The sequence below is a fragment of the Alnus glutinosa genome, chromosome 8 (assembly GCF_958979055.1).
Source record: "Alnus glutinosa chromosome 8, dhAlnGlut1.1, whole genome shotgun sequence".
Classification (NCBI taxonomy): domain Eukaryota; kingdom Viridiplantae; phylum Streptophyta; class Magnoliopsida; order Fagales; family Betulaceae; genus Alnus; species Alnus glutinosa.
The window spans coordinates 8,857,513-8,869,072 of record NC_084893.1 but is presented as its reverse complement, the minus strand read 5'-3'; the positions used below and the strand labels follow the sequence as shown (position 1 = coordinate 8,869,072).

At 35.5% G+C, this 11,560-nt stretch overlaps 3 pseudogenes; 2 read left to right on the top strand and 1 right to left on the bottom strand.

The window, feature by feature from the left end:
* Positions 1 to 13: 13 nt before the first annotated feature.
* Positions 14 to 959, top strand: LOC133876089 (glucan endo-1,3-beta-glucosidase 11-like; annotated as a pseudogene).
* A 239-nt stretch (positions 960 to 1,198) lies between these two features.
* LOC133876088 (glucan endo-1,3-beta-glucosidase 14-like) lies at positions 1,199 to 2,518 on the bottom strand (annotated as a pseudogene).
* A 13-nt stretch (positions 2,519 to 2,531) lies between these two features.
* LOC133876086 (glucan endo-1,3-beta-glucosidase 11-like) lies at positions 2,532 to 3,611 on the top strand (annotated as a pseudogene).
* Positions 3,612 to 11,560: the final 7,949 nt, after the last annotated feature.

The following is an 11,560-nucleotide window of genomic DNA, read 5'->3' as shown; positions in this document are numbered from 1 at the left end:
TTAAAATTGTTAAATGACTTGGGAAAATAAGTAATAGATACACTGTTAGATGATGTGAATTTGAATCTAAACCATAAAATAGTTCATCTCCAGTTCAAGTTAAATGGAGAGGATCCTATTCCGTTTCTACGGACTTTGGCTTTTTAGGAGTCGAATAACTAGGAATCAACTGTGGTCGAGTGGGCAATAATTTGCTACTGCTCGATCAGGTACTCAATCTGGTAACCTCTCTTAGACTCAATAAATAAAGAATTTATGACACCAATCTTCATGTTTTGACCGCATTCGCCAATTCCCACGTTGAAATTGTAGTCACAGTCGAAAACGAATTGTTCGCTCAGTTAATGGACCCAAGACAAGCCCTTCAATGGAAAACAACCCATATCAAGCCATATTTTCCTGCCACTGGAATCAATGGCATAGTAGTAGGAAATGAACTCTCCACCCAGGATGATAATACACTTTTGATGTATCTTGTCTTGGTCATGGTCAGCATTCATGGTGATCGTCAAATTTGGCCTAGACTTACACACTCAAGTCTTTATGCCTAATTCTCTAGAGGTTCTTGAAGAGTCATATCTGCCTTCGGCCAGGAATTTCAAAATCAACATATATAGTACAATGTTAGCACTTCTAAAATTCATGTCGAACGCGAAAGCTTCCTGTTGGATCAATGCCTATCCATTAATTTTTTATAAGGTAGATTCAAATAAGATTTCTTTGGATTTTGTTCTGTTTAATTCCAAATCGTGAATCATAGACCCATAGACCAACATACAATACAATAAAATGTTGTATTCTCATGTAGATGCAGTGTATCTCCTATTACTAGGATAAGCTTTGGCGGAACAGAGATTCTTGTTTCTAGTAGTGGTTGGCCGTCAAAAGGGGACCCCAGTCCATTTAGATTAACCTCAGAGTATGCTGCCACTTACAAAAGGAATGTGCTTGTTCTATGATTTTTTTTTTCTCCTATACTTCTAGTCCAGCCATGGAACAAGCACGTTTTAACCTCCCTTTTTTGTTTGAAAAGTTTCCATTTCAAAAATTGGCAATCCCTCCTCTCAAAGTTTAAGGCCTTGAGTGTTTTTTTTTTTTCCAATGAATTTAGCTTATGGGTGAGTAGCTTCATAAAGAAAGAATCATATCCTCCCAAATTCCTACTTTAAGTGCCGGAATTCTTTAAGGTTGAACCAATTTAACCGGGTTCCCCTTTTGACGGCCAACCACTCTTAGAAACATGAACCTTTGTTCCACCAAAGTCCATCCTAGCAATAGGTAGTAAAACTGCATCTACTTGAGCATACAACATATTATCATTTTGTAGGTTGATGTATGGGTCTATGATTCCTGAGTTGTAATTAAACATAACCTAATCCAAAGAAATCCTATTTGGATTGTGCTTACAATAAAATAATAATAATAACAATAATAATAATAATAATAATTAAAAAAAAAAAAGAAGAAGAAGACGTTAACTTTGGAAGGATTGCTAATTTTGCAATGGAAACTTTTTCTGAAAAAAGAGGTTAAAATGTGTTTGTTTTGTGGCTGGGCCAGAAGTGAATGAAAAAAAAAACCACGGAACAAGCACATTCCTATTGTAAGTTGCGGCATACTCTGACGTTGCTGCAATTTGACCGAGGTCCCCTTTTGACGACCAAGCTGTCTCAGAAACATGAACCTCTATTCCACGAAAGCCCATCCAAGCAATAGGAGATACGACTGCATCTACTTGAGCATACAACATATTATCATATTGTAGGTTGGTCTATGGGTATATAATTCATGAGTTGGAATTAAACAGAACATAATCCAAAGAAATCATATTTGGATTGTCCTTACAATCAAAAGATTGATAGGCATTGATCCAAAAGGAAGCTTCAATGTTCGACATGAATTGTACAAGTTCTAACATGGTACTATATACGTCTCTTTTAAAACTCTCGGCCGAAGGTAGATATGACTCTATAAGAACCTATAGAAAATTAGGCATAGAGAGTTGAATGTGTAAGTCTAGGCCAAATTCGACTAGAGCACCATGAATGCTGACCATGGAAGGGACAAGATATGTCGAAGGGTATTATCATCATGGGTGAAGATTTCATTTCCTACTACTATGCCAATGATTCTAGTGGCAGGAAAATACGGCTTGATATGAGTGGTTACCCATTGAAGGGCTTGTAATTGGTCAATTAACTGAGCGAACAATTTGTTTTCGACCGTGACTACGAGTTCAACGTTGGAATTGGAAAATGCGATCAAAACATGAAGATTGGTGTCGTAAATTCCTTTTTTATTGAGTTTAATAGAGGTTAGCGGATCAAGTACCTTCTAGAACGACGAAAAATTATTGCCCACTTGACCATAGTTTATTCCCAGGAATTTTACTCCTTGAAAGCTAAAGTGTTTAGAAATGAAGTAGGATCTTATCCATTTCAAATGAAATGGAAAGAAACTATTTCTTGGTATAGGTTAGATTTTGTAACATCTAACGGTACACTTTGTGGCGCGTCATTTAAAATTTTTAAATGACGTGGGAAAATAAGCAATATATACACTGTTAGATGGTTTGAAATTTAATCTAAACCATGAAATGATTCATCTCCATTTCGAGTTAAAAGGAGAAGTCCTATTCTGTTTCTACAGACTTTGGCTTTGTAGGAGTCAAATCACTAGGAATCAACTGTGGTCGAGTGGGCAATAATTTTCCACTGCCCGAGAAGTTACTCAATCTGTTAACCTCTATTTGACTCACTAAAACAAGAATTTATGACACCAATCTTCAAGTTTTGACACATTTGCCAATTCCAACATTGAAATCGTAGTCATGGTCGAAAACGAATTGCTCGCTCAGTTAATTGACCCATTACAAGCCCTTCAATGGGTAACCACTCATATCAAGCCATATTTTCCTGCCACTAGAATCACTTGCATGGTAGTAAGAAATGAAATCTTCACCCATGATGATAATTCACTTTGACGTATCTTGTCCCTTCCATGGTTGGCATTCGTGGTGCTCTAGTCGAGTTTGGCCTAGACTTACACATTTAATTCTTTATGCGTAATTCTTTAGAGGTTCTTGAAGAGTCATATCTGCCTTCGGCCAAGAGTTTTAAAAGAGACATATATAGTACCATGTTAGAACTTGTACAATTCATGTCGAACACTGAAGCTTCCTTTTGGATCAATGCGTATCAATCTTTTGATTGTAAGGACAATCCAAATAGGATTTCTTTGGATTATGTTCTGTTTAATTCCAACTCATGAATTATATACCCATAGACCAACCTACAATATGATAATATGTTGTATGCTCAAGTAGATGCAATTGTATCTCCTATTGGTTGGATGGGCTTTCTTGGAATAGAGGTTCGTGTTTCTAAGACAGGTTGGCCGTCAAAAGGGGACCCTGGTCAAATTAGAGCAACGTCAGAGTGTGCCGCACTTACAATAGGAATGTGCTTGTTCCGTGGTTTTTTTTTCTCATACACTTTTGGTCCAGCCACGGAACAAGCACATTTTTACTTCTTTTTTCGGAAAAAGTTTCAATTGCAAAATTAGTAATCCTTCCTCCCAAATTTTTTAGGCATAAGTTTACTTTAACTTAAGAAAGTATCACATCCTCATAAATTCCTATTTTAAGTGGCAACACTCTCTAAGGGTAAACCAATTTCACTGGGTCCCCTTTTGACTACAAACCACTGTTATAAACATAATCAAATTGATCCAATATTTTTACCATGTGTGTATAACATGTATGAATTTATAATGACAATTTTTTTTTTATCATTTCATTGGTGTTTCCCTACTATTCTAGGAAGCTAAATTTATTTACAGTCGTTCGTCAATTAATCACTGTCTAAACTACTTTATTTCAATTTCCCAATAATGTTTATTCATCAAACTAATAATTCCTTATCACTCTAAATATTCCATGAATAAAATCAAGACCTCAAATATCAATGAATATTGATCTCTGTAAATATCCTTATAATCCTTTTAATTCCTCTAGAATCATTATTGTCTATTTAAAGCATTATTGTTTAGTCTTAAATTCCAAATTAAGACTACTATATTCAGATATTAAAATATGGGGCACTACAATCCACCTCCTCATATGTATTGCCTCTAACGCTCTTTTGTTTGGTGGTCTTATCACCAAACTGGTTTATCCTTGTCCAACTAATCCATATCACTCACCAAGTTGCAATTGATAAAAGCACAATTTCAAAGTCCATGGCTCAGCTTTCTGGTAAATCCTCCAGATCTTCTGATAAGTACCCTTCTCTTTCTTCTCTTCCTACTGTTGTTGCTGACACAGCTGGACCTTCTTCTTCTACTCCAGCTACACCAGATGCATCTTTGCTGGTGCAGTTGCTCTAGCGCTTTGATCAGCTTAGTCAGCAGCTTATTGAGGCACATCGCAAACATTTTGATGAGGGCATAGACACAGTGGATAAGAAGCTTAAGGTGGTGGTAGACCGGGTTGGCTCAAAGACGGTGAAACTGTTGATCTTTTTCTTGAGTGACTGGTTATTTTGAAATCTGTGGGGGCCAAATATGAATCTATCCTTAGATAGGTTCAAATTGATGTGCTTACAGCCACCAATAAGATTGTCTAGGCAGAGGTAGATGTGAAGACAATTCTTAAGATTGACCTTCCAGAGGATGAGGGTGAGCATGCACTTGAGAAGGAGCATGATGATTATGTGCATGAGGATTAGGATATGTCTATGCAATTCCTAATGTTGGAGTTGATGTGGTTATACCTCCCATAGATGCAAACGAGGCCGCTTGAGTTCTTCATGTTGTCCATTGTGACAAAAAGGGGTAGAATGCGGATATCGAGTTGGAACACCTACTAGGGAGAGGTGCTTATATTGAGGGGGAGATTAATTATTTTTGTTGATACTATTTAGTTTGATGTATCTTTTGTTTTTCTTTATATCTCTTGTATTCATTAACTATTTTACTATGGGATGTATTGACACATTTTTTGTTGGTTGTATATGATACTTCATTCTTCATTAGATGTGAATGAAATTTTGTAAATTGTGTCTTTGATAAACATTGAAATTTTGCTTTGAGAATGTGTTGGATGTTGTTGATAATGTTGAATTGATTCCAAATCTCAATGCATGTAATCAATTGTCTTTGTGATTTTAGGGAACAGATAGAACATTCTTCCATCAATCAAAGTCTGGTTATGTTTTAAGAGTCTGGGGTTGGGGTTATAAATTGTATCTACCTATAATTTTTTTTTTTTTTTTTTTTTAATTTTTTAATTTTTTTTTTAATTTTTTTTTTTTTATGTATTTTGGTTTTATCACCAAGTGGCCAAAGGACGAGATTGTTAAGTTTTAGATATTTGTTTATTTCGATGATCAAAACTAGGGTTGTAGACTTTTTATCATCTAAGTGTTTTGGTGTAAAAAGTTAGGCTTAGATTTGGAGTTTTTGTACTACCATCAGCAAGACCATTACATAATCGTCTTGACGTGATTCGTAATGCATGACTTCAATAGCCTACTCAGGAGGACCATCAGATAGACATATTGACGTTGCTTGATAATGGAGACTCTAAAGTGCACCGTCAGAAGAACGTCCTGACGCTGCTTGTAGGAAATGGCTTCCCAGGGACTCCTGAAAGCGTCGTCAGATGGACTGTTAGGAAATTGTCTTCATGCTACTCATGGAAGATGACTTCCAGAGAGCGCCGATAGGAAGACCATCAATTAGATGTCCTAACAATGATGAGCGGTCATGCTGAAGTTAGCAATGAAACCCTAGACAGCGTCTTGATGGTATTCTACACATCCTGACACTGCATGAAAACCTACAATAAAGGTGAAGTTTTTTTACACATTGCAAAGGGGGTTTCTCTACCTCATAAATAGATAAGTTTGTTCAATGAATAAGTGTGAAAAAAAAAAAAAAAAAAGCTTTAGAACCTTTTGAGAAGTTGCCTAACTTCACCTTTGTGTGCCAATAGAGCCATTGTTGAGAGGCTTCCATTGTTTTCCCTCTCGAAATTTGTTGTTCAAATCGTACACCATACTAAACCTTCAGCTGCTTGAAATCTACCGGTCTGTCGGTAAAGGAAATCATATAAAGAAGATTGGCCAGTGAGGAGTTTGAGCTGCTAAGGAGGTAGTGAGGCAAGGGAAGACCTTGTTTGCGTACGGAGTCAGGGACCGAGGGAGGGGGGTCGAAAGGCATCAAATGCCCCCCTTCTCACCTCCTAAAAATTCTCCTTACTCTCCCAATAGAATTTTTTCGGATGCCCAAGTTGCCCAACCTCAGCCATTTATAAGGGGCAAATATTTTCTAAGAGAACCGAAATTCATGACTCATTGACGGCATTTTCTTTTTGTTCAGACGGTTTGAAAATTAAGTTAAAGTCTAGATGAGTGTGGAAGAAGACGAAGGACCAAGGTTGAAGACGATGTCTTTTTAGTTTTTGTTTAAGTAATGTAAAATGCGTTGGTTTACTAACATTGAGAAATTAAACACGAGGACCAGGCTTTGGGTTTTGACGCTTTGTTTGGCAAAAACTCTGGGTGTGTTTGGTAAAGATTGTTGAGTTATTTTTTTTTTTTTTTTTGAGTAATTGTAAGAAGTGATTGATGTGATATAAAGTAGAAATAATTTTTATGGAAAAGTGAAAAAGTTTTGTATTTTAGTGGATTTTTTTATTTGAATAGTAATAAAAAATTATTTATGTGATATAAAAGGTGAAAAAAGTTAAAATGTTTTGAAGTTGATTTTTTTTGAAAAATTGAAAATAAAGAAAGGGAATAGAGTGTTGGTTACCAAACACCCCCTCTGAAACTTTACTTAAATTTTTTCTTTTTGAAATCTGCGCCATTTTCAATGGTTTTTTATTATCTAAAATTATAAAAGAAAAAAAATATCTATTCATCTAAACTTATCCTATGAAAACATGTTTTTAATAATAACTATTAATAGTTTTTGAAAATACATTTGTCAGTTCATTTTTATACAAGGTTTTGGCTGTTGTTTTTCAAAAAATGGACAAACATGGCAATGGTATACTACTATTTGCCTATTTGACAAATCAGTGAACAACCAAATTAGCAATTTTGGCATCTCCGCTATGTATCCGTCTATCTACCTCCGTATTGTGCCGTTCATCTCCTCCATGGCCGCTGCTGCTGTTTCCTGGTTATGTTTTTGCTTTGAATAAGAGTTTTCTTCTCCATAAATCTACCCTCATGGACGATATATAGGATAAATGTTAGTTACGTGTGAGGGATTATCTCTCACGGCCTGGATAGTTTGGTGTGAGGGGTTATCTCTCACAGCCGGCTTTAATAAATTTTTCTATGATATTTGGCTACCATTGTTTTAGATCTAGTCTACTCGAAGCAGATATGCTATTTAACTATTTTTGTACATGAGTTAGCGAAAAATGAAAGTCATAGATATCACTTTATTGTAAGAATTTTATTTGTATCTATGACTTTGTAACCTCATAGCATGTGGCTATGATTTTGCAGAACTTTATGCTTTATGATGTAAGAACTTTATGCTCGTGATCTTTGATCAATGAAATACTCAGATCTTTCGTTAAAAAAATAAAGTCAACAATTTGCAATTTGCGATTTCTTCCTACTTTAACCTTCAACAATTCAAATCAATTTCTTCTTATTTTTTTTTCTTAAAATGGTTTAGGTATGTAGATTTGTAATCAAATTTTTACATTGATTAGGCTTTTATATTTAGATTTCTCTTTCAAATTGATTGTTTATGAATATATATAATTTTTGTTATATATTTTAATTGTATGTATGAAAATATAATTGTAGTTATCTGAGATTATGGAAAACAACAATGATTCTGTATGTTGAGCTCCAAATAGCTTGCTGAGAAGATGGTAGTGATGAAAATGGATATCTTGTTAGGGGTGGGCACAGGGTGGGGCAGGGTAGTCTTTCGCCCTTTTTTGCTGGAGTCCAAAGCCAACAACGAAAATTTTATTAGCACGTGACTCAGAGCCAAAACGTACCGGCTTGAGAAGTTCTGGAACAAGGGGTAATCGTCGTCGGTGTTAAAGAAAGAAGATCAAGAGGTGAAGTTTAGGCGTCGGCGCAGTATGAAGAGAGGAGAAAAAGGGAGGTTGTGGCGCTATGCGGCGTAGGAGAAGAAAAGAAGAAGATGAAGAACAAGGAGAAGGGTTTTTGACTTTTTTTGGGGTGTTGCGTTTTTGCCACCTGCTAGCCTTTAATGATTACCCACGTGGCTTCTATTCTCTGGTTGCAGGCTTGCATCCTTTACTTATTTCCAACCTTTACTTATTTTCACCCTTTAAATTTTAATGATTTATCATTTATCAAATGAACCTTTTATTATCAAATGGCCAAACGCACCGTTTGGAGTGGGTGAGTTAACAACTGTAGCCTGCTGTCAAACACTTTAAAAAATAATTCATCTCCATACGCCAAGTGGCTTCTACTTCTAGTCTTCTAGATTATTCCAACCCACCCCATTTATTATTTTACCCTTCAAAATCAAGCCTTCAATAATGTATCTCATCCTTCCTCCTCTTTTTCTTCTTCTTCTTTTTTTTTTTTTTTTTTTTTTTTTTTTTTTTTTTTTTTTTTTTTTTTTTTTTTTTTTTTTCAGAAAATGTATCTCAGCCTTTAGATTACCCATGTGGCTTCGTCTCTTTCTTTTCCTTTCAAAGTTTCAGCCTTCAAGTTTCAGTGTGTTTCACCGTTTCAAACTTTCAAGTTTCGTCCCTTCTTTTCCTTTCATCTTCTTTTGATCTTTTTGCAAATCTCAGCCGCCGTCCAGGCCCATCCTCCTCCAGTCCTCAGAGCCAAAGAATCCAAAGCTAGTATTACTAATGAAGATGAAGAAAGAGCCCTTCTACACATCCTCCACTCATCCCCCCTTTATCATCCTTTTATAATAAAAATCAATTTTTTTAAGGAAAAGAGGGTGATGAAGGGGGGATGAGTGGAGGATGTTTAGCATTTCTCATGAAGAAAGGGTGATTTGTGAGGGACAATCGGAGTCGCCGCCTCTCCGAACAAGGGGGTTAGGGTTTTTTATTTTTAGGTGTTTTAGGTTTATAAGGTGCAGTGCGGGGCGGGGCGGGGATTCGATGATGAAAAAATCCTAAACCCACGCCCCGCACGATTAGGCAAAAATCTAAACTGTGCCCGCAAATATCAACCTAAATACCGTTAGGGGCGGTGCGGTTCATGCGGGTCGGTGCGGTTTTGCACGGTTTTTCCCACCCCTATATCTTGTATCTATTGGTTTATTCATTTGTGACAATGTCATTGATTCTACTAATTGCAACAGCTACCGTTAAAATAGCCTTTTTCAACAATGAATACTATTAAAAATCGTTTACGTAACTGAATGGAAGATCAGTGGATAAATGATTGTCTGATTTACGTACATTGAAAATGATATATTCAAGACTATAAGTAATGAAGAAATCATGTAGCGATTTCAAAGTATGAACTCATTGAGGACAATTGAATAAAGTAACGCACTAGGTGTGACGAAATAAATTGTATGTTATATTTATATGTTTCAAACAATAATTAAATTTTGTTAAATTGTTTATTTATTTCATTAGTTATATTCTTCAATATTTTTAATTAATTTTTGTTCAATTATAGTTATTTTTTTAATAAAAAAAAAAATCTTGACCCCATCTAAAGCAAAATCCTGGCTCCACTACGGTTTGAAATTAAAGAATTTAGAGAAAAGTTGGCATTTCTTCTTATGCTTCGTTTGTTTCGGTGTAAAATGATTTCTGGAAAATGATTTTGGCATTTTACGGTGTTTGGTAGGGGCTAAAATAATGGTCAACGAAAATCATTTTTAGTTTGACCGTAAAATCTTCTTTAATTTTTGAAAAACGATTTACAGTTTTTAAAATCGTAAATCGTTTTCCGAAATTAAACTCTTCGTCCTTGCATGCACGTTTGATATTCGATTGTCAGAATCCAGCAATTGTCGGTCGTCGGAATCTAACCAGCGCCGTAGTCTGACAACATTCGATCGCCGAAATCCTGCCGGCAACATTCGGCGACTGTCACCGAATGTCGGCGGACCAAATTTCGGCCAAAACTAGCTGGAATATTGCCGGATTCCGACCATGGTCAGAAGCCGGCCGGATCTGGCCAAAATGGCCTGAATCCGACCATTGATCCGGAAGAGTCCGGCTGGAATCTGACCATTTTGGCCGGATCCGACCAAACTTGCTCGCCGGATTCTAGCAACATTTGCCAAATTCTAATTTTCGCATTCCGTAATTTTTTCTTACGAGCCAAACGTCGGAAAAATATTTTTGAAAAAATCAATTTTTTTTATTTTTTTTTATCTTTTTGAGCATGCAAATCTTTACTTTCATGTCATGATGAATTAACGAGGTTACGATTGATGTTGGCGCAACAAGAAATGGATCCCAAATAGGTTGTCTTGCCGGATGTTCAAACTTCCTCCCAGGAATACCCTTTCTCGGCCTTTTGGCTTTCCTAAGGTCAAGAATATATTCACAAGAAGACAAACGTACAAAAATGTCTTTTAGTCGTTCCATTAGCAGAGAGAATAACTCTTGAAGAGCCTGCAGCAAACAAAACCGTTATGTGTGTCTACCAGGCCAACATTGCCTCCTTGAACACCCCCCCCCCCCCCCCCCCTTTTTCAGTTTTTTTTTAATTTATAAGAGTACTTTTATCTTTTTGAAATTTTCTTAAGTTAATTTTGTCCTTTTACTGGCCTTAGGCAAGGCATTAACAATTTTTGATAATTTAGAAGAGACATTAACGCAATCAATAGTTTAAAAAAACATTGACAATAAAATAATAATTTGAAAAATGTATGTGTACTTTCTCTAAATTTATATTAATTTCTAGTTCAAAAGCCTCATACATAGAGCGTATGTAGGCAAAAATATATGTTGTAACTATGTTCTTTGTTAAATATAGTAAAAAAAAAAAGGGGGGGAAAATCGTATTTAACCTCAAAGTTTTCATCCGATATGAATTTAATCTTTGAGTTTTCAATTTTAAGAATAAAGTCCTTAAATTTTTCTGAAGTTTTAAATTGATCCATTTATCACTTTACCGCCAAAGTTAACGATTTTCTCTTTATCATGTGTGTCTTATTTAACACGCTAGGGTCTATCTCAACATTAAAGTCAATAGTTTTTCCTCTAACGCTACAAATCTAAAAGATTAAGATGACAAAGAAGATGTTTTAAATTTTAGAGTTGGGTCTTTTATTTTTTTTATGGATGATTTGGCACTTAATGATGACATTAATATGATGTGTTGATAGGAAAGCTAGTATGTCAATTGAGACACACGTCACATATGACAAACCATTTATTTTGGCAAAAAAGTGATAGAATGACCTATTTAAAATCTTGACAAAACCTAAAAACTATATTCTTGAAATTAGAAACCCAATGACTGTATTCAAGTCGAATAAAAACCTAGGGTCGTTCTCTAAATTCAAAACGTAGACACATAAATTTTGGAAAAAATTATATTTAAGCCCCTAAAATTAC